We start from the raw sequence: 20,809 nt of genomic DNA on the forward strand, positions 1-20,809 counted from the left end.
CCTGGAAGTTACCCATTTCAGACACTTTCTTCTCCCTTTTCTCCAGTGGAAAAGTGGATACAGCCAGTGTCAGCCTCCCCCACCCCCCTCCCTTTCCTGCCTTCCCTGCTTATTCTGTTGGTGTAGGCTTGTGGTTGTAAAATATGTTGAAGTAAACCACACTGGCTAAGGTAATGGGTTGATAGACAGTTCTCTGCTTCAGAAATTAACAACATTATCTGTGTCTTTCAAAGACCAGTGGGAGAAAAACTTCAAAACTGACAAATTTCTAGCTGAAGTGCATGATAATTTGTTCTGTTTCGTGCTTTGGAGAAGAGTCAAAGTTGGAGGGGAAGGTGGTGGTTTGGAATCTGTGTGTGTTGCCTACAGAAGGCCCAAGGTCTTTCATTTTCTTTTGCTCTGTGGTGGGGTTTTGGTTTGGTTTTGTTCTATAGATTAAGCTGTTAGTGACAGAACTTATTTTATTTTATTTTTTTAAGACTTTGCCAATTAAATGCTTTAGTATCTAAAATTATATCTGAATTGGGCAAATCATTCTGTGGCAGACTTTTTTGTACCTTTCTCTTCTGAAACTAAAAAACTGACATTTAAAATTTGAGGATGCTGTCTTTGATATGTACCAAATGCAACTATACAGCTAATAGTGATTACTTGGAATTCAACTGGCATTATATTTTACTGTAACATCCGCTCAAGGTGTCTTCTGATGTGAGACTATGAAATTGTGTGCATGTGGGAGGAAGGATCTGGTTAACTGGCTTTGAGAAGGCAAAGTGATAAAAGCTCTCTGGTGTTTCCACTAACTGCGTGCTAAACATGAGAAAGGCAGGAAGGAATTTTGGCTTTTTCTGTAGAGGCAGAATATAATTGAGTATGCTGTTGTTTATTTTCTGAGGTTAGACCCTTGCATTAAAAAAGAAAAAAGACAAAAGAGCACATGGTAACCCTGCCCCCCACCAAAAAAAAAAAAAAAGGTAGGAAAAAAAAAATCCATGACGTGTTTTGGAAGCAGCTGAAGTGTGATCCCTGTGCTAGTTCTCAGGGTGGGCTGTGGCAGCCCGGGGACAGGAAACCACTGTCTGGGGCTCAGCGAGCCCCCGGTCACTGGAGCTCAGCGCCTGCTCAGAGGCGGCCCCTGTCCCCGCGCAACCCAGCCGGTGCGTTTCTGATTAATGAAGCAGTCACTCCTCCTGCGTAAAAACATTCTGTGTTTGAAAACGAGCTTTTATGATCGCTAGTGGTGCGAGAGACAAGAAGGCGCAGAGAGGAAGAGGCAGCTCCGCGACTGGGGGTGACTCTGCCAGAAGGTTCTGGAAGCGGGGTGGTGCCTCCCCCAGGCCCCCCCAGATGGCAGATGGAGAGCTCGCCCTCGGGGCTGCTGGCAAACTGTGGCCTGGACTTCCCTGAGCGGACTGGAGCCGAGAACAGAAAACGCTCCGAGTAAAGACTCTTATTTTGCAGTAGCTGTTTCACTGTGTTGAGAATCACACTGTTATTCTGATAGTTGTGCACAAGGCTGTAGAGCTGGGCGGGGGGGCTGGCTGTATGTGGGAACCACAAGGGCTTTATTTTTTTTGTTGTTTTTGTTTTTTTTTTTTTTTTTAAAGCAGCATTGCTGCCCTTTATTTTTAAGCTCAGAGGCTGTTCATCTGATGATTCATTCTGCAAATGATAACAGCGTCACTGAAAGATGTACTCTGCACAGCACTTAAATGTGCTAACATAGACAAATCTGTCTGAAAGTAAGATAAATCAGAAGATATATGTGACATAAAAGAAGAGCAATACCAGATCACTGGTATAGTTAATGGCTGTCATTTTAATATGACAGCCACTCTGGAAAAGTAATTATTTTTCTCCCTTGTCCATCAGTCTAGGCTTTTGGATACAACAGCTGAGCATGAATTGTAATAACCAATGAAGAGTAATTTGCATTACTAATTAGTTTCACACACAAATTTCCTATCTTTTTGACATCACAGATGAGTGGATTGTGTTATGCTCAAATAACCTAGAACCAGCCATACAGCAAATTACACTTACAGTGGAAAGGGTGACATATTAAGTAATTTGACTGTATATAGCCTTGACACTGCTGGCATTCTAAAGAGGAACAATGCAGGGAACTAGAAGAGGCCATGGCACAAAGTAGGCTCTTCTAGTCCTGAAGTGGGTCAGCCTTTTTTCTGCTGGAATCGACAAGCATCTCTGTCTCCATCACCTTTCTCCTAAATGGTGCCAGGCTGCAACAAAAGCATTGTTGATAGATGTGTAGCTAACCAAACATTTCTGTAGGCTTAAATTTTTCATTTAGCATTTCCCAAATTTGTGTTTGTAGTTAGTATAATAAATAGTATGTTTATTTGCATTGTTTCATGCTGTAAGAGTTTCTTGTAAAGCAGCAAATGAGGGGAAAAAGGTATTTGTGAATGATTCAGCCTTTACGTATGCACGCTTTAGAAAAGCTTGGCAATTTTGTTTTCCACAAAAATAGTATAACGACTTTTAGAATAAGCGTATGTAAAATGTAATCCATTTATTAATGTAACTTGATTTTGACTGGGAGGAAAAATAAATGAACTAATAAATTAAGTGCTTGAAGTCAGAGTGAGGCTGAAATCCAAGCTTCTGCCTCTACCTGTCACTGTACCTTTTAGGTACTTGAAAAGATCAAGTCCGCAGCCCCAGATGGGGGACTTTTTTCCTTCAGCTGCCTAATGAAGCAAAATTACATGTGAAGTGGAAATAGCAAATTAAGTGGCCAGATGTGTTACCCATCAGCATGTAGGTTAAAAATGGTTCTGCCCTACTTGGACTTGATAGTTATTTTTTTGCTATTGGTAGGCTGCGAAATACTGGAAGTAGCAGTTTAAGAAAAGCTGGTTGCTGAGGACTGAGCTTATCAATTTTTTCGGTGTTATTTCAGTTACTACAGAGTGCTCACCAGACTCACTATTAACAGTGCAGTGTGCAGCATCCTACCAGATACAAGCTTCAAGGTGGAATTTCTTTTGCAGAGGCTATTGTGAGTTTTCATTCATATAAACAGTAAGAGGAGCACTTGACTTTTGACAAGGATCTGGGTTATTAGTAAGCAAATAACTAGAAGATGTATTCTAGAACCCCTAGTAATCTCGCAGTGGGGGCCGGGGGGGAGTGAGGAGGCTTTGCTCTGAAACTCCTGCAGCAATTTAGCCTTGAGATGAGGGCCCCTTTATGTAAATTTTTTCTGGCGCCAGCTAGCTGGAACTGCAGCCTGGCTCTGCGGCGGCAGCAGCTAACATGTGTCCTGGACTTCTCCTGTGCACGGATTGCAGCAGCACACCGGTTTCTGGAGCAAAAGAGCCACACTGATAATGTAAAAATGTGTCCAAAGGAACCTAGGTCTAATTAGATTGCTAGTGAGTGAAAATACCGAGGAAATTTTGGCTTGTTTTTTTTTCTTTAGTGTGCTGTCTTGCGCTGTACTGTAATAAATTTTTGCTCGTCAGCACTACTGTGTGGTATGTGGGAGGTACTTCACTGCACATAGTTGCTGCAGTGCTGAGAGTTGGCAGCACAGAAGGCAGTACAAAGAGTCCAAGTGGAGGCGCTTGCAGTTGCAACGTTCCCTTGGAGGCTGTGGCATGCTCAGGGAGCTGCAGGAGCGCTCCCGACACGGTTAGCTGCTTGTGTGGAGGCGTGGGCGTTCCAGCAGGCTTTAACAGGCAGATGTAGGCTGCTGGCTGAGAGGTACAACAGCGTAGTGCAGGCTGGCTGAAAAATAGTACTCATGCTGCTGTGTAAACAAAACACGATCTTAGTGTCAAGATGGCCGACCTGGAGGTCTACTTGTAGCTCCTGATACTTATGCAAATGAGCTGCATGTCAGTGGTTTACTCAGAGGAGGAAGCTCATTTTGCACGTGCCACCTTCTCACCAGGTAAGAAAAGCAACTCGTTTTCTGCATTAATGTTTTAGAGGCCTTTCAAATGATTTTTTCAACTTAGGTGCCCATCCCCCACTTTGGCAAAATGCCAGTATTTGGGTTTAAATATAAGAGGCTTTTTCTGGGAAGCCCGGAAGTAATTTGTTCCTGCTGTAATTATTTTTGGGTCACTGTTGTTAGGGGGAACATTAGCTAGCAATTATTGTAAAATGTTTACTTAAGTAAAGCTGAAGACCTTAAAAATATGAGAAATTTGAGTATGTAGTTTTTGCTCCTAATGTTGCTAGTTTTGATTGGTTCAAACCTCTACTGTTTTGTTACTGTGTATTTTTGTCTCTATAGTGACATCAGTTGATGCACATGGAGGCTTAGCAATACTGTGAGCTAACCCCTGAAAAGGGTGCAGAATTAAGAAGGTCAAATCAACCAGTAGTGTGGTTTTGGCTTCGTGGTGTTATGAAGGAACTTAATTATCCTGGTCATCCTTTGAATTCTCTTCTTCTTGAGATGGCAAAACTGTTTAAAATATTGGACACCGAACTGGTGTCTGCGTGTTTTTTAATATAAATGCACATTCGCAAGTGCATTTACGTAAATTTTAAAAAGGTGTATTTGTAAATATGGAAACATCTGAATACAATATTTATCTGTGCTCTCTCCTCAGAAGACAATAACCTTGCCTTAGAGAAGCAAATTTTAACAAAATGGCAGTGTTGCTTATTACATAATGTACTGTATTGTGGTTATGCACGTAGTGCGTGAAATGACTGCATGGGGCAGATGTGCTAGTTCTGCACAAATGATTTGTGTTGTTCCTACTTTTACAAGTCAAAATGTTATTGTGACAGTGTGGGAGGCTGGAAAGGGGAGAAGATGAAAGAAAATTACTGGATCTGGGAGATTCCAAGGTTAGAGAAAAGGGAAAATTGGAGATGTGTGAACAGGCTGAGGAAAACATGGTCTCTTATAGGTAGACAGCAGCTCAAGATAGGAATGTGGACCTATGAGTAACAGGCCTTCGTCCAGAGAAGGAAAAATGAGATTAACTCAAGAGAATAAAATTTAAAAGGTAGAAGGGCAAAGTACTCAGGTAGCTTATTTGAGCCTAAAATGGCAGTGATAGGAACTAAAAGTGTGATAGCCATTTTGAAATGGAGCGTGAATTAAGAACAGTAGAGAATATGTAAATATGCTAGGAAAGACAACTGTAACTGGTTGATATTGAGGAGGGGGGAATGTAATAACAGTAGAAAAAGGTACACTTCTACATTGATTTGGCAGAGTAAAATGCTGTGGGCCAACAATTTGAGCCAAACGAGGTTTGTTGTTTGGTGTGGTTTTTGTTGTTGCTGTTGGTTGTGGTGGTATTGTTGTTGTTGGGGTTTTTTTGTTTGTTTTCATATGTATCTCATTTACTTTGGAACCTTTGGCTTTTGTTTTACTGGTAACTTAAGATTTCATAAGGGATGCAATTTCACTTGTCATTTAGAAGTCTGGTTATATGGATGTCCAATTGAAAAAAAAGTACAAAAATGGCATGTGTGAGAAAGTATGTAAATCAGTATACGGTAGATTTCCAGAATCTTGTCAAAATCAAATGCTGCTACCTTAAATAATTTTACTTCTTTTTTTTTAGATAGAAGTAAGATTACATTATAATATCATGCAGGTGACTGAAGTACTTAAAATATGGAAGTTACAAGGAAGATACTAAAGAATCCATGTTAGACATTTCTTTTCAAAGGCTATAGCGGGTCCTTGTAATCTGAACCCAGGAGTTCTAAGAGAACTGGCTGAGATAATTTCTTTTCTGAGTTGTCCCTCCTGATAAATCTTGAAATACAATGTAAATTCCAGAAGACCTTGGAGATTTCTTATTTAAAAAGGTCAGGCAGGATGACCGAAGTAACTATTTAATTTCACATCAATCCTGAAGAAAAATAGTGGAAGGACAACTGAGGGATTCAGCAAATGCAATGGAATATTATTAGAATTAATGCTGAAGTTGTTTAATGGAAATAAAACTTCATTAAAAAAAACCCTAACTTAATTTGTTTGAGAAGGTGGTTGCTTGGTGTAAATATCCAATATGTATAACACAATTATGGGACCCACTCAAGCAGTCTACTATTGCACAGCAAAATCTGAAGTTGTATATTTAGAAACCATCTGTTATAGAACATATCTGCTTAACAGGAAACCTCAGATTAAGTAGGGAAAGTCCCAAATAGAAAGTTAATGTAGAGGGACTGAAATTCCGTTAAATATATAGAGAGAATACATTTAGAATACACTATAGAGACAAGTCATACACTTTATTAATCCTCCTTGGTTATACTGATGATGTGAATTCTGCATGAATACAGGTTACGGTCCTGTTGTCTGTACGGTGGTTTTTGGTTGGGTTTTTTTTTTTTTTTAGAACGTTGAAAAAGTAGGAAGGGTCTTGGGAGAAGACACAAAAATCAGTCTGGCTCAAGAACACAGAATCTTACAGTAATTTAAAAGTTGAACCAATAATTTAGGTTGGAAGGAACCTCTGGAGGTTATCTAGTCTGACATCTTCAAAGGAGGGTAACTTCAAAGTTAGATCAGGTTGCCCTAAGGTTTGTCAAAGTGAGATTTGAAAGTCATCAAAGGTGGAGATTTCACAACCACTCCACACAAGCTGTTTCACTGTTTGAGTGCCCTCATAGAGAAGAAATGTTCTCTGTATCTATCTGGAATTTCTTTTGCTGCAAGGTGTATCTATTTTTGCTTGTCGGTGTGTTGTGCATCTGTGAAAACACTCTGACTTTGTCTTCTCTGTGAATGCCAGTTAGGTGTTTGAAAAGAACAATTGGTTATTCTCACTTAACTATCAGTTCTTCACGCTACAGAAATTCAACTTGCTGGTCATACCTCATCTGTCATGTTCTCCAGACCTCAGCCATCTCAGTGATCCTTCACAAGACCCGCTTCTCAGTATCTCCTTTGCATTCAGGGTCCCAAAACTTCATACTTAAGATGCAACTTCATAGATGCCAAGCAGAGTGAATTAATAATTTCCTTTGATCTGCAGGCTATGTTTTCACTTATGCAGCCCCATCTTGAGTTTTAAAATGAAGAATCAGAACAAAGTGGTAATTCCATTGAATAAGTTCCTTCAGAAAGCAAAAGTTACTGGTAAAATAGGGTCTGCTATCCAAAATGGCGGGGGAGTGATGGGAAACTGCAGACAGATGAACTTTTAAAATTATGCTGTGAGTGAAGGAAGCAGTGAGGTTTCTGTTTGCTGTTCTTTCAGAAAGACATCTCATCTTGCTTTGAAGATAGGATTAAAAGAATAGCCAACCTATGGCATTTAAATGGCTTATGGACTTGGAACAGCTGATGTATGACTTGTCGACTGTGGCAACCCCACAGCTGGGTTACATGGGATAGTACTGTCATGAAGTCTTCCATGTAATCTAAATTTCTCGTTATTGGATGCCATTACCTAGTAGGGACTGTTACAACCTTTATCGCCCTTTTGACTTGGAGCTGACTACATATGTAGCCAAACCATGCCCAGCCTTATACAGATGTGGTGAGATCCCACAAAAATTATCTAGATTTTCTGCCCAGGAATAATTTCTGGACTGTCTCATCTTGTGGCCAGATAAAATATTTAGATGATGAGGTCAAGAAAGTTAGCCAGCTTTGCATTAGCAAGTGCCTTTTTGGTTTCAACAAATGGGTGGCTAAGAGCATGTAATGGTCTTATGAGACTAGAAATGGTTTCTTTTGTTGTCATGCTTTACAATGTCTTCCTTAATTCTACCAGTTTGACATTTTTCACCAGACATGTTGCAGTGATTCTGGACAGTTCTGCCTTCCCTCCACACCTTCTGACAGAACAGTGGGCAAGGCTTAATCTCCATGCAGCAAAACTTGCAGCTGTTGAATGAAAAGCCTTATGGTCAAGAGAAGTAAAACACCTAATAAATAATATTCACACATTCTAGTGGCATGTAGTCAAGGACTTTATCTTTTTATTTAAAATTTTATTTCTCTTTTGTTGTGAGTCTTTTTCATAAATTGTGGTTAGACCTGCCCTAAAATTTCACCTCATGTCACGTTTCTCTTTTGCACTTAAATCTGCCTTTTTTTTAGTCCATCAAGGAGAACAGTATTTAAAGCTGTGAGCAGTGTGGCTCTTATACTGCCTTGTTTTAAAGAACATTTTAATCTTACTTATGATTAGCAACAAGCATAGCTATTAGTTGCAACATAGACCTGTGTTCTGTGGTGTTGGGGTGCGAGAGGAAGACGTCCTTTTTGTTGTACTTTGTGTTGAAGCCTTGTTTAGCTATTCTGAATAGATGTAAACTGTACTAAGGAAATATCAGCTGATCTGTGCTGGACAAGACTAATATATTACCTTTACTGAAAAAAAGTTATGAAGTTTTCCAACTTTGATTCAGTTAAAGCATCACCAACTTCCAGTGCATTCAGTTGGTTTCATTATGGGGCCAGGAAGGGGAAATGATGAAGCTCTATCACAACCAGATTTGTTACCACAAGATGTGATTGAAACAGAATTCTGAACATGTTATATCCCAGGATTTTGTGCTGACTGTCCTAATGGCATCTATTGCATGTTTGACAGCAGCAGGGACAATGAAACTAGTGTCTCATGTGCTAGTTCTCCAAGTGAGAAAGCTGTAGAATTGTGTCTTTCTTTTTTTGGCTGGGAGAAGCTGAATATTGTTCATGCCACCACAAGAGCTGCATATGTGTTCCAGGAAGCATTGCTGACAGTATAAGGCAAATTTTGTAGATAAGTTGCATTCTCCAGGCTAGGAAATTATCAGTGAATAATGGAGGAGAGGGATTACAAAACCAAGTCAGACAGTACTCATCTGGCACAGAAAATCCAGCCATTATAGGAACTACCAAAATTAAAATGTTAAAAATTAACTTCAGTGCCACTTAAGCTAGTTCATGCAGGACATCAGTTGGTTTGGACATGCCATGATTATTTCTAACTTAGTATAAGAGATGGTCTTCCTTTAAGGGGAGGCTTTGCTTCTGTCTTTTAAAGAGAAGTGTTTGTTTCTTATTAAGAACTGTTGTTCATTTAATGGAACAGCAGCCTACAGAATAATGAAAGCACCTAAATGAATGCAAACCTTTTAAGACTGGCTGATACTTCAGCTGGGAAAAGCTAACCTTATTAATCCCCTAATAGCTACAGTGCTGTTTGCCTGGTGGCAAAATCTGACCAATTTTTAATCTCTTAGAACAGTTGTTATTTTTGCTTTGTTTTTTTGTTTGTTTGTTTTAATCTCAAGTCTGTTAATGAAAGCAGAATGCATCCTTGACTTATTAGTCCTCTGTTTGCTGCTGACTTTCCCTAGCAGGAGATGGAAGCACTTTGGTGATCAATACTCTAGTTATAGTAAAATGGAAAAGAAACTTTTTTTCCCAAACAGCTGTGGTAATTAGCTATTTCATTAAAATGCAGCATATGTAGTAGTTTGAAAATTGTTGATAGGATCTTTTTCTTCACACATTGAAGGATTGCTGTGATGCTGCTGTAGCTTCTGCATCATTTAGGAGGGCATCATACTGTTAGCAGCAGCAGCTGCCTTCTCTTTGGGAACTGTGCACTTTGAAAACAAGATGGAAATTCTCAGGATTCACTGACTTCTTAAAAAAAAAGGCGAGGGGGGGAAATATGTTGGTACCTGTGCTCAATCTTCTAGCTTCAATCAGTTCTAAATAATAAAGTCAGGTTAGAATTGTTTGAGTTTTGAGAAGAAACCACATGAGTGTCCGGTACCACGTCACAATTGTCAAGAAGGCTGGTCCAGACAAAGTGTCTGCACAGGCACTGAAGTCAGAGGGCACTGCAAACCTGGGTCAATACTATGAACCTGAACCCATGACAGTAATATGTTAAGATGTGGAGTCTAGTGCTTTGAAACTTTAAAATAAGCAGATTAGGTCTACCCAAAAACGTAACAACCAGGTATAATTCTAACATTTTAGGCAAATGTATTATGGTCTTGATACAATGTCAAGAGATTTCAGTGAAGTTTGGATCTGAGTACCAGTTGTGGGAGTGTGAAGGTTTCTGTGGACATCAAACTAAGCAAATACTGTCTAAGCTTATACCTTGCTTAAAGAATTGCTTCTTGATTTGCAATACAGTTTATGTGCCAAGGAATACAAATGGTTTTGATATTAGGCATTTTCAAGTTGAACATATCTTATAGCTGGATTTTAGTCTTCCTGTTTAAGATTCAGAAGTAGATTGTCATGTTCTGTTAAAACATACAAGATAAAGCATAAACTAGAATAAAAAAGCTGTCTGTTCAAAATACATTTGCTTTTGTATTTACTTACGTGTTACTGAGTCTTTCACTTGTACCTGCTGACAAGCTGAAGTTTTTTTTTCCCCAAGGAAATGCAAGAGGCAAGACTCTTCTGGATCTCTTTAACTGTCACAATTCCTGGCTTCTGGCATTAGAGTCAAGAAAAACGGAGGCAGGAGATAATGTTGCCTTGATAGGGCTAAATTGTTGATCAGTAATGAATTGAAATGGAAACAAGATAATCTTCAGCACTAATCTGGTGCTTTGTTCTCCAGGTCATAGTATCTTGTGCCTAAAGATAATGACATACCCTTCTTCATGACTTATCATTGTGAGGAGCAGTCATTTGGTGACCATTTTGGCCAGAGCCATACGTACAAAACCACACGTATCCATTAGGAACATGTGTGTATTGTCCTGCCAGCGAACGGTCAGACCTTGACGTAAAACTCCACTTGTCCAGCAAAGCATAGAGAATTTGTTGCTATGCATGCTTGACCCAAAGACTTCTGGTTTGTCCTCTATCTCTTTTTGCTTTTGGCGCTTCTCTGCTTTTAGGCTGGTGTATATTTGCTATGGAATTTCTGCTCTTGGCATATAGAGACTTTGCAATCTCCAGGCCTTTGGTCTTCACTGGACCTGGATCTAGTATAAGTCTTTACCAATTCCCTCAGACTGACAGATGTTGAGAATGTATCTGACTCTACTTAGCTGTATTTTAGTATGTGTGCTGTCTGCTTCATCTCACCTTCACTGCCTGGATAACTTGAAAGGTTATGAACTTGACAGTATTACGGATCTTTGTGACCAATGAAAGCCTTTCTTATGGAGCCTCAGATTTGAAGAAATCTTCAACAGAGAAGCTGAAAAAGCCATACCTTCAAATGCAGAGAGCAGTATCCAGAATAAGATGATCATGCAAGAATCTGAGCATTTTTACTTAATTTTCAGTGAGACCGCCTCTATGCCTAGACTGGTTATTGATTATCTTTCTGGGAATTGAGAGGTATAGAGGGGAAGGAAGCCTGGTAAAGAAAATAGTTAATTTTCCAGAACACCGTTTGGTGGCAAAGTTCTGTTATTTTTTTAGGATTCAGTTCTTGGCATGAGAGACCATTTATTCCTTAGATGCTTCCGTGCAACATCCTGAATATTCCACTACCCATATGACTTCAAGGATCACAACCATATGGTTTCTTGATACCTTTTTCAAGATATGTTTCAGATATTCTTCAGGGTTACATTCAAGGATGTTGCCCAGGATGGTCAGACTAAGGACATGCATCACTCCCAAGCAAATGGTGTGAAGATTAAGAGATACTGCTTCAGACACAAACTGCTTTTATCTCCCCTGTGAGAGAGAATCTGCTTCAGCCTGCCTTGTCCTGTTTCGTAATTGTCGGTGGCACCTTCCTCAGCCACAATTGGAGAGGGAACCATGTGTTACTGAGACACATAGATGTCTGTTTCAAGCCTTTAAACAGATTTTACCTTAAGGTGTTAATAAATCTGATACATTTCTGGAGTTCTTCCCTGTTACTGTAGAGGTGTGTGCGTTTTCTGGACAGTGCTAGAGGCAAGGCCTGCCCCTGCCATCCCCAAACAATGCAGGAAAACAGATTTCTTTTATGACAGACCAGTGTTTTGTGTTCATTGCTTTATCACAGGAGTGGCACAAGCACCATGCTGCTTTTTCAAAGGTAGATCAGGTTGCTGGTACTTCTACCTTGTTCTCTTAGCTTAGATATCAGGAAGCTTTTGGCAATAGAATGGACAAAAAAATAATGGGATATTCCAGGGTGCAGTTTTTGGCGTGCTGCTTTGATTGATCACATCCCTCATAATTACTCTGTTTTTTCTCAAGTTATTTGGTAAACCAGAGCAAGTTGACTTACGTGCGTTGTTTAAAAAACATTGGTAACTGCTGTGTTATTTGCCTATGGAAAATCAGTTCTTCTCTGCATGGTGTTAAATTGCTTTTGTGTATTTAATCCATCTATTTCCTTTGCTATAGTTCTGGTGGCTTAGTGAGATGTAAACATAGTCTCAACCCTAATAGTTTTGCAGCTTGAGTCCAAATCTTTAGATTAAGTATTTTTGTGTTTGTGTGTGTGTGTCTGTTTGTGGAGAGGGGAGGGAGAGATATGGCAGGCATTTATGTAGCTGATACTGTGTTTTCACTGTGCAAGATCGCTAAGGAATTATTCTCTAAGAAATTATGAAGTTTAACATGACTCAGCAATGTACGCTCGCAGCCCAGAAAGCCAACTGTATCCTGGGCTGCATCAAAAGAAGTGTGACCAGCAGGTTGAGGGAGGTGATTCTGCCCCTCTGCTCTTGTGTGAACCCACGTGGAGTTCTGTGTCCAGCTCTGGGGCACCCAAAATAGGAAGGACATGGACTTTTTGATGTGAATCCAGAAGAGGGCCATAAGATGGTCAGAAGGCTGGAGGACCTCTTGTATGAGGAAAGGCTGAGAAAGTTGGGGTTGTTCAACTTGGAGAAGTGAAGGCTCCTGGTAGACTTTATTGCACCCTTTCAATATAGAAAGACTGACACAGACTTTTTACCAAGGCCTGTAGTAACAGGACAAAGGGCAACTGTTCTAAACTAAGAAAGGGTAGCTTTAGATTGGACATAAGGAACAAATTTTTTTTGCCGCAAGGATGGTGGGACAGTGGAACAGGCTGCCCAGAGAAGCTGTGGATGCCACATCCCTGGAAGTGTTCAAGGTCAGGCTGGATGGGGCTTTGAGCAACCTGGTCTAGTAGAAGGTGTCCCTGCTTGTGGCAGGGGGGTTGGCACTAGATGATCGTTAAGGTCCCTTCCAACCCGAACCATTTTATGAGTCTTAAATTTTCTTTGTTCTTGGTCTTAGTACTTAATCTTATTTGGAAGATTTCTCTTAATTTTTTGAACATTAGTTTCAGCTGTTGATATGAGAACAGTCTTAATTTTTGTTTGTGTGGAAGCAAAACTTTATGGAAGTTTTTCTCAACTTTTTTTTTACCAAAACACACAAACGTTGCATTTGTCCAAGAACTGTTTAGTTGCATATTGGAATGTGCCAAAGCTTGCAGAGGTGAATCAGTTAAAGATGGTCAGAGCTTTTGTGTTCTCCGGAAACTGAATCCATTCTCTGCAATATGTCTGTCGTTAAGTATTTTTTCAGGGCAGCCCTTTGGAATCAAAGATCTAAAGAAAATACTGTGATGGGCAAAACAGATTATATATTTTCAGAACCTGCCCACATTATGTTCTGAAAGTGGTCCACTGGTGTGGTGAGGTGATTGTGGACTTCTTAAAACATAAATTTGCAGCAATTTAAAAAAGTTTCATCAGTAGTTGAAATTCCTTGAGATGCAGATTTTTACTATCTGTGGCTTCATTTTTTTACTTCCCAGCAGTCTTGAAGGAAGATGGAGGTCAGTGATTGATACAGCTGGGATGGCCTAGTTTGGGCCGGCTGCTCTATTCACTGTTATTCAGCTGCACAGGTTTTTACTTGCTTGACAGCTTTCTGAATTTTTCTGGTTTATGGTGACACTTCAGGATAAATCTTTTGCTAGTTTTGGTTCATCATTAACTATCTTACAATGTTGGACAGATCAGCCATCTTTGTGGGAGTGAAAATGCCCTGATGAGCCAAAAGCATGAGGCTTTTTTAAGCCGATCTGCTGTTGATCATGGGCAAAGTGGAGTGCACAGCTGTGTACAGGGAGGAAGGAACTGAGTTCAGTTTTGAGTATGCAGGCGTATCTGATGGAAAAAACATCTAGACAGTGTAGCTGGGGGAACGTCATATATAGGTGGACACAAAGGCACCCACCCCCCACACACACTCCATCATCTGGTGATAAAGTACATAAGTACAAAAGTAGTTGTGGCTTGAGTAGATTGAAAATGAGTTGGAAGTAACCTAAGCTGTGATTTCAACATTTTGCATCAATGTTGCTTAAGCAGCTATTGCAGCTTCTCAGTTCTAGCTACTCATTCTAGTTTTGCCATCCTGTTCCTTATGCTGTCACAGCAAGGAGCTAGATCAGAAAACTGATCTGAAAGGCTCCTGGGTGGGAAGCTGGTTCAGTGGCTTGCTGTGCTGTGTCTTACAAACTGTTCTGCCAACAGAGCAGAAGTGCCATGGGGTGGAAAAAAGGGGTTGAAGAATTTGGGTGTAGGATTTGTCACAGCAAAAATACACATTGATCCTGCACTTCATTGTCAACAACCCTGTAAATATGTGCGGTAATTGTAGAACAGGATTTTTTTATGGTTTTGAGGAAGGACTATATTCTACAAGGACAGAGAAGCGCGAATAATTGTTTCCAAGCTCATTACATAATTTTTGTATGTTAAATTTTTGCTTTTATTCTAGAGGGGTTTGGAGTCTAATCACTTTTATTGAGTTTGGAAAGTATTCCTATTATGTTGGCTTTACAGAAAGCTACGTCCATGTAGAATAAAAGTGAGAAAGACCTATAAATGTGTGGAAGTTGTGGTGTAATGTGAGGTGTTTTTTTTTTTTTTGTCACATTGTCATTTAGTCTGACTGAATAAACAACCTTCTGTTTTCAAATATAACTTCTGTTGAAATGCTTCCTGCCTTAGTTCTGCCTTCCATTTTGTTTCCTTAGCTTATTCAAATACAGGGCAAGAACATGAAGAAAGCCATAAACAGAGGAGCAAACTAGATCTTGTCTTTTCTAAGATTGTAACATGTAGACGTTTTTTGTTGTGTGTTTTTTTTTTTTTTACCTTCCCTTGAAGAAGTATTTTTTTTTCCAAGGTTTTAAGGAAGATGTTCCGAGAAGTATTGTCAGAGCCTTTGTTGTAAAATCTCTTTTGCTTAAAAGAGAAGAGACTTGTACTTGCCTGGATAGGAGTGGAAAGACCTAAGAACTTGAACTGACTGAAACAGTTACTCAGCTCTTCTGAAGCTACCATGGCAGCAAGGCATTGGCTAACAAGATTCTGAGACAGAGTAAGTGCTGTCAAGTTTATTGCTCACTCTTTTTATCAACCTTCATCACCTTTGCTCAGTTTCAAAATGAACCAGAGCTGTGTCATGTCAGCAATGTCAGCCCAGGTTCATCTCAGCTGAGAAAGAACTCTGATGACTAGTTCTGGATCTTATTATTTAGAATCTGATACTCTAGTTGAGGGCTGAGCATACTCCAACTGTGACAAACAGTCTCTACTGAACAAGGCAGAGGTGTCAAGGAGGCCCTTTGTGAAGTCAGTGTTTCATACATGCATAGGCCTTCAAGGTAAAGACTGCTTGAGAGGCTAAACCCAGAATCCTGCTGTCAGAAGACTACTGTCTCAAATTCTGCTCTACGTGATAAAAGGAATGCGAAAGGACTAAATTTGGATCTTGCTGTGAAGCAAACAATATGCCACCCCAGCAAAAAGGATACAAAAAGGATGGTGCCTTTCTTTACTCTGAGATGGGGAGTGAGAAAATTCAAAGTCTAATTGACAAACTCAGTGAGGAAAAACAGCGAAGAAAGCACTTAAGTCGCTGTCGTGTGAGGATTTTGCTAAAACACGCAAAGCAGAATCTGTTTCTCTCTGTTGGCATTTTGGAGAGGCCATCCTAATACTGTCCATCAGAAAGCGTAGCTACCTCCAGTTCTGATGTAGTTCCAGAGAGAAGGATATTTGGCAGGAGAGTTTGTCCCTATCAAATTATTTGGTATTTAAAACAAACAAAACAAAAACCAAAACCAAACAAAAACCACCAACAAAACAACAACCACCAAAACCAAACAAAACAAACAAAAAACTAAACCAAAAAAACCCCAAAACAACTTTAAGGAAATCTCTACAAAAGAGGAAAAGCACGTTACTCATCCAATCTGAGGTAGAATCTGTTTTCAGTATCATTCATTTTAGATTAAAAAAACTTTACATTTGGGATGAAGGCTTCTTCCAGGCACAACTGAAAGACTGCTAGGTATTACAATTACACTGTTCATTCAAAATAAGATTCTTTATCCCTCTGTAGGATGGATATGCAGATACAGACCTATTGGTCTCATAAACAGAAAAAAGAAGTGAGGTTTTCTTAAGGGTTACTTGTTACTGCTATAACCACTTAATTTGTTGGACCAATACTATCATAGATTAGCAATCCAGTATCTGCTAAAAGGCGGGGAAAAAATTAACCATCAATCGAGGCTCAATGCCAGAAAGGAATCCTCAGATTCTGTATTTATAGTAGATTTTACCCCAGTTCATTTCTGTTATGATACCTACAAGGTATTGCCATTTGAGTAAAACTACTATGAGCATTTTAAGAGGTTGGTGGTATTGCTGGTTAACATTTTAACGATGCATGGCTTCTTTTTGAAGTCTTTGTTTTTGAATCAAATTGCCACAGCTATAAAGCAGAGTGTTCCACTACCACTTTTCTCATAGATAGGTGTGGGGGGTGTCCTTTAACATTGTCCTGGCACATTCATTCTTGAATACGCACAGAAGACTTTACAGCAGTTTGCCTTATTTCAAGGGAGAAAGTGGAACCTATACGGAACATTTATCCTCTCAAAACAGATAGGTTTTTTTTAAGTGTCCCTTCAAGGATCACTAGTTTCTTCTGCAGAGATTTTTCACTCGAGCTGTACAAGATTTTTTAAAAGCTAGTAACAGTTTCCAGAGAAAGTGGATTTAGAAGGATTCTCAGGAGGTTGTCCAGTTCCATAGCTTCTGCTACCCTTTCCTCAGTGTTCTGTTATTTAGAGAAATTTTTCTCCAAGAAGGCCTCATGGTGACAGATGAATACGACCTGGTTAATATTCACTTTCTGGATACATAAATAAGATCACTTTATAATCACAAATGCAGACGTGGAGATGGTCACCCATACAGAATCATCATGAGAGCCTGGAGTTACTCTTCAAAATAATCAGGAAACAGCTCAGCTATGTTATGTGCCAGCACATGAAGAAAGGATTTATTAATATATTGATATTTTCAGTTATTCAAAGAGAAATATACCCTTTGATTTTTGGGATAAGGTGAAACTGAGTCCTTTCTTTACAGGAAGCAAGCAAACAAGCATTGTGGCTTGCTGGTTCACCAGGCAAATATCAGGCCATGGAAGAGCTACATTCAGAATATTCCTTTTGATGTTGAAGATTTCTGAGCAGAATCTTTCTGAAAGTTGAGCTATTACAGCTAAATTTAAATCTTAAAAAATTAAGACAGCTTTCCTCTGAGGCTTTTATTCTGTTTGTCAGTTGAAGCATTCCTGAGTATAATTCATACTGTCTGCTCCTGGCGTCTAACACTGGGTGGCATTTGGGAAGCTTTCTAGACAAGAAAAATGGAGTTTATTCTAGAGTGACTCTGCAGATGCATTTTTCTCCATGTAATTTTCTATGGAGTTTGGGAAGGCAAGCAGTCTGAAATACCTGTATGAATTCTTCATGTGCTTCTGTGTCTGCAGTGATGGTGCTCCTGGATTGTTGCTTCATTGACTGCTTTTCTCCTCCCACAATGCTAAAATTGAGGATGCTTTTTGTAGAACTATTTTGAGCTCTTCAGAAAGCAGTTTGGAGAAGTCTTTTATAGACCAAGGATTAACCACTAGTGAAAGTGCCAGATATGCTAAACTTGCAGCTCCCCCTTTTTTTTTTCTTTTTTGGTATTTTATACTACTGTGATTGCTAGTTTGATGTTTTATGCAGACTATCAGTGCTTCATGAATTTGTAATGTCTTATTTTCTTTATTTTTAAAGATTTGCAGTAGCAAGCAAAATAATGACCCAATTACTGGATGAAATGTGGTTTGCTTTTGTATGCTTCCATCCTTTCCACCTAGGAATGCAACACTGGCATTGGAAGTGGCTCTAGAAGTAGTTTTTTGAGCAGGAGGAGGCATGGGTCCTAGGAGGCTTGTATCTCTAGGTATATTTCTTGGGTTCACCAGGCTAGTATCTATGATCTTAACTAGTCAGCATCAATAAAATGTTGATGGCTGACTTCTTCTGTCCACAAGTTCATTGCCAGTTACTATGAAGAGTTGATGGTGTTGAGTGACTGCAAACTCACAGCTGTCTTTGAAAAGAACTCCACAGGACAACAACAACAACAACAACAAAACAAACAACAAAATAAAACACCAAACAAACAAAAAACAACCACCACCAAAAACTATCATTGTGGATGTGAAGTTTAAAGCCAGGAATGCCTTTTAGAGTGTTTCTTGTGCAGTCTCCATGTATGTCCTCTAAAAAGCCTAGAGCAAGAAAGCCTGCAACCTACTGTTGTGTTCAAGAAGGCTGTCAAGAGGATATTTTGCATATAACTGTTATCTGCTTTCTTCTTCAAGGACCTTTCTATAAGGTACTGGAGAGACACAAAGATGGATTCTTTCTTTGTAATGGAGAACAGATACCTTCAGACTACAGATTTTAATTTGATTTTTCTTCTCTTCGTAATATTAACAAGAAGCTGTAATTCTCGGAAAACATTTCAGATTCCTAGTACCAGTGTTTTGCTTCAGGTATGGCTCTTGGCATTTAGTCATCCCGCAACACAAAAGATAAATACAAGCTACTAGCAGTTAGAGCACCTTGTTCATAGTAATTGGTGACTGAAAGGTTAATCCAAGTGACTTCACCCTTGTAAGTAACCAGCTTTCTTTGAATAATTTTAATGATTTTTACAGTTTACTGATCACAGAAATCTAGTCTTCAGAGGGACCTGCGTCAATATGAATTTGCAAGAAAAATTACTAACTGAAGGGAAGCTTTTTAATAAAGAGATCTTGCCAAAAGGATACATATGATTTGTTGGACTTACTCATGCAGCTGGATGAAGCAATATGCCCGACATCAGAAGCCATCTGCAGAAGTACCTCCACGCAAAAAAATTCTTAGAGTGGATTGTATCTAGACCTGTGACAGTGTTAGAATCTCAGCTGCAAGCATCCTTTCAAACCCTCTCTTGTCAAATGGATGTGAAAAAAATAACATCTTACCCATCACTTGGAAAGGATACATTCAGCTGGAGATGGATAATCTAGCTGTATCATCTTTTACAATAATTTATTTTTCCCTGAAGATGCTTAAGAATGTTCTGGAAAATACGTCCATTTAATTATTCTGCCAAGCAATTCTACCTTTCCATTAGAGTTCAGATACTGACAGAATAACAGCAGTGGGATTTACATATTCATTGAAAAGGAAGAACCGCATGCTTGTTCTTTCAGAGAGCCAATACCACCTGGATTATGAAGCAGGGTAGTGTTTTAAGACTGGTATTTTTGGAGAGTTATCCAGAGACATCTCTAAAACATCTCTTTCCTTGAAGACTACAGTTCATGTGTGCTTCTCGATACAGAAGATCCAGAAACAAAAGAAAAGTTAGAAGAACTTGAAATGGGTCGTGTAGTTTCTGTACACACACACTTATCAGTTGGTTCTTGCTGATGTGGTCTGGCAGTATGTGCCTCAGAAGGTTCTACTGTAAGTCCTGAACTAGACTTATTTATATCAGAAATAAAAATGTATCCCCTTTTTCTCTGCAGTGTTTCCTTTGTCAATCTGATACTGCTTTGAAATCTTCTATGACTTTCATTTGTGATACTGATAGAAAAATTTGTAGTTGACACCTTTTTGTTAAGATTCATATTGCAAGATGAGACAGTACAATAGCTAGATTACTTTTAGATTTTATTTTTTTTTTTTTTTTTTTACTCTGCGTCCTTGAGACATCTGTGTAACATTAGTTGGGTTTGCCATCTTCTATTTCAAATGGTTAACTAAGCATTTGCTCTTTTCCCTGATCATTTTTAGGCTTTGATTTGAAGAGCTGTTGCCTGAAGTGCACACATGATTCTTCTTACTTAGTATTTCATAGAAATATAGCTACTTATAGTTCTTATCGCAAGAATATTACATTTAATTATTAGAATTTCATCCTTTTCTCTTTCTTCCTCAATCATTACTCAGCCCAAAGGGGGAAATGTCACAGCATATAGTTCACATAATGGAACCTCTACTACAAGGCAATCGGGAATATTTCTTAATGCTTAAACTCTCTCCTGACCTTATTAAGTGGCATTTATGAGAATGGTACTATGTATAAACATTTACTTAACTGTTTAAGATGGTGCTGCACAACAGTGGTGGTGCTTATTCTGCTAGAGTTCTGGAAAACTCATTGCCTCTTTTGAATACTGTTATTGTATTCAGAGTGTGCAGAGTAACCATAGAGGGTATAGGATGCTGTCCTGTAAGGCATCGTTTGGTAGGAAGCCCCTCCGGGTTAGATGACAATCTGTGTGGGAAGTCTCTCAAGGAGCAATTACCTTGTAGCAATATTACCTACAGGAATATGTTGACTGCATGGATTTTTGCAGCCTGTCTTCTTTTCCTACCACTGTGGAATCTCACTGGTTGATGTCTTCATATTGGTGGAGTCACTGAAAGTTGTTTAAATTGGTCCTTTTCTGGTAAGATAGAAGGAGAGCATGTAGATTTACGTGATATTCTTTGACCGAGAGGGTTCAATATCATTTATGGAGTATATG

The 20,809-nt window shown here is 39.2% G+C and overlaps 1 protein-coding gene across 13 annotated transcripts in view; it reads left to right on the top strand.

Annotated features, from left to right (window-relative positions):
• The window catches only part of ATF7IP (activating transcription factor 7 interacting protein), a 109,843-nt gene that overhangs the window by 14,453 nt on the left and 74,581 nt on the right, over nt 1–20,809 (top strand). For 3 of the 13 annotated variants that reach the window (XM_065045352.1, XM_065045373.1, XM_065045315.1), the window contains exon 1: nt 3,309–3,922. The exons of the other annotated variants lie outside the window; for them this stretch is intronic. The gene's annotated coding sequence lies outside the window, so the exon portion shown is untranslated. Of the gene's footprint in view, nt 1–3,308; nt 3,923–20,809 lie in introns of those variants that run through there. 13 annotated transcript variants of the gene reach the window in all.

The sequence above is a fragment of the Columba livia genome, chromosome 1 (assembly GCF_036013475.1).
Source record: "Columba livia isolate bColLiv1 breed racing homer chromosome 1, bColLiv1.pat.W.v2, whole genome shotgun sequence".
NCBI lineage: Eukaryota > Metazoa > Chordata > Aves > Columbiformes > Columbidae > Columba > Columba livia.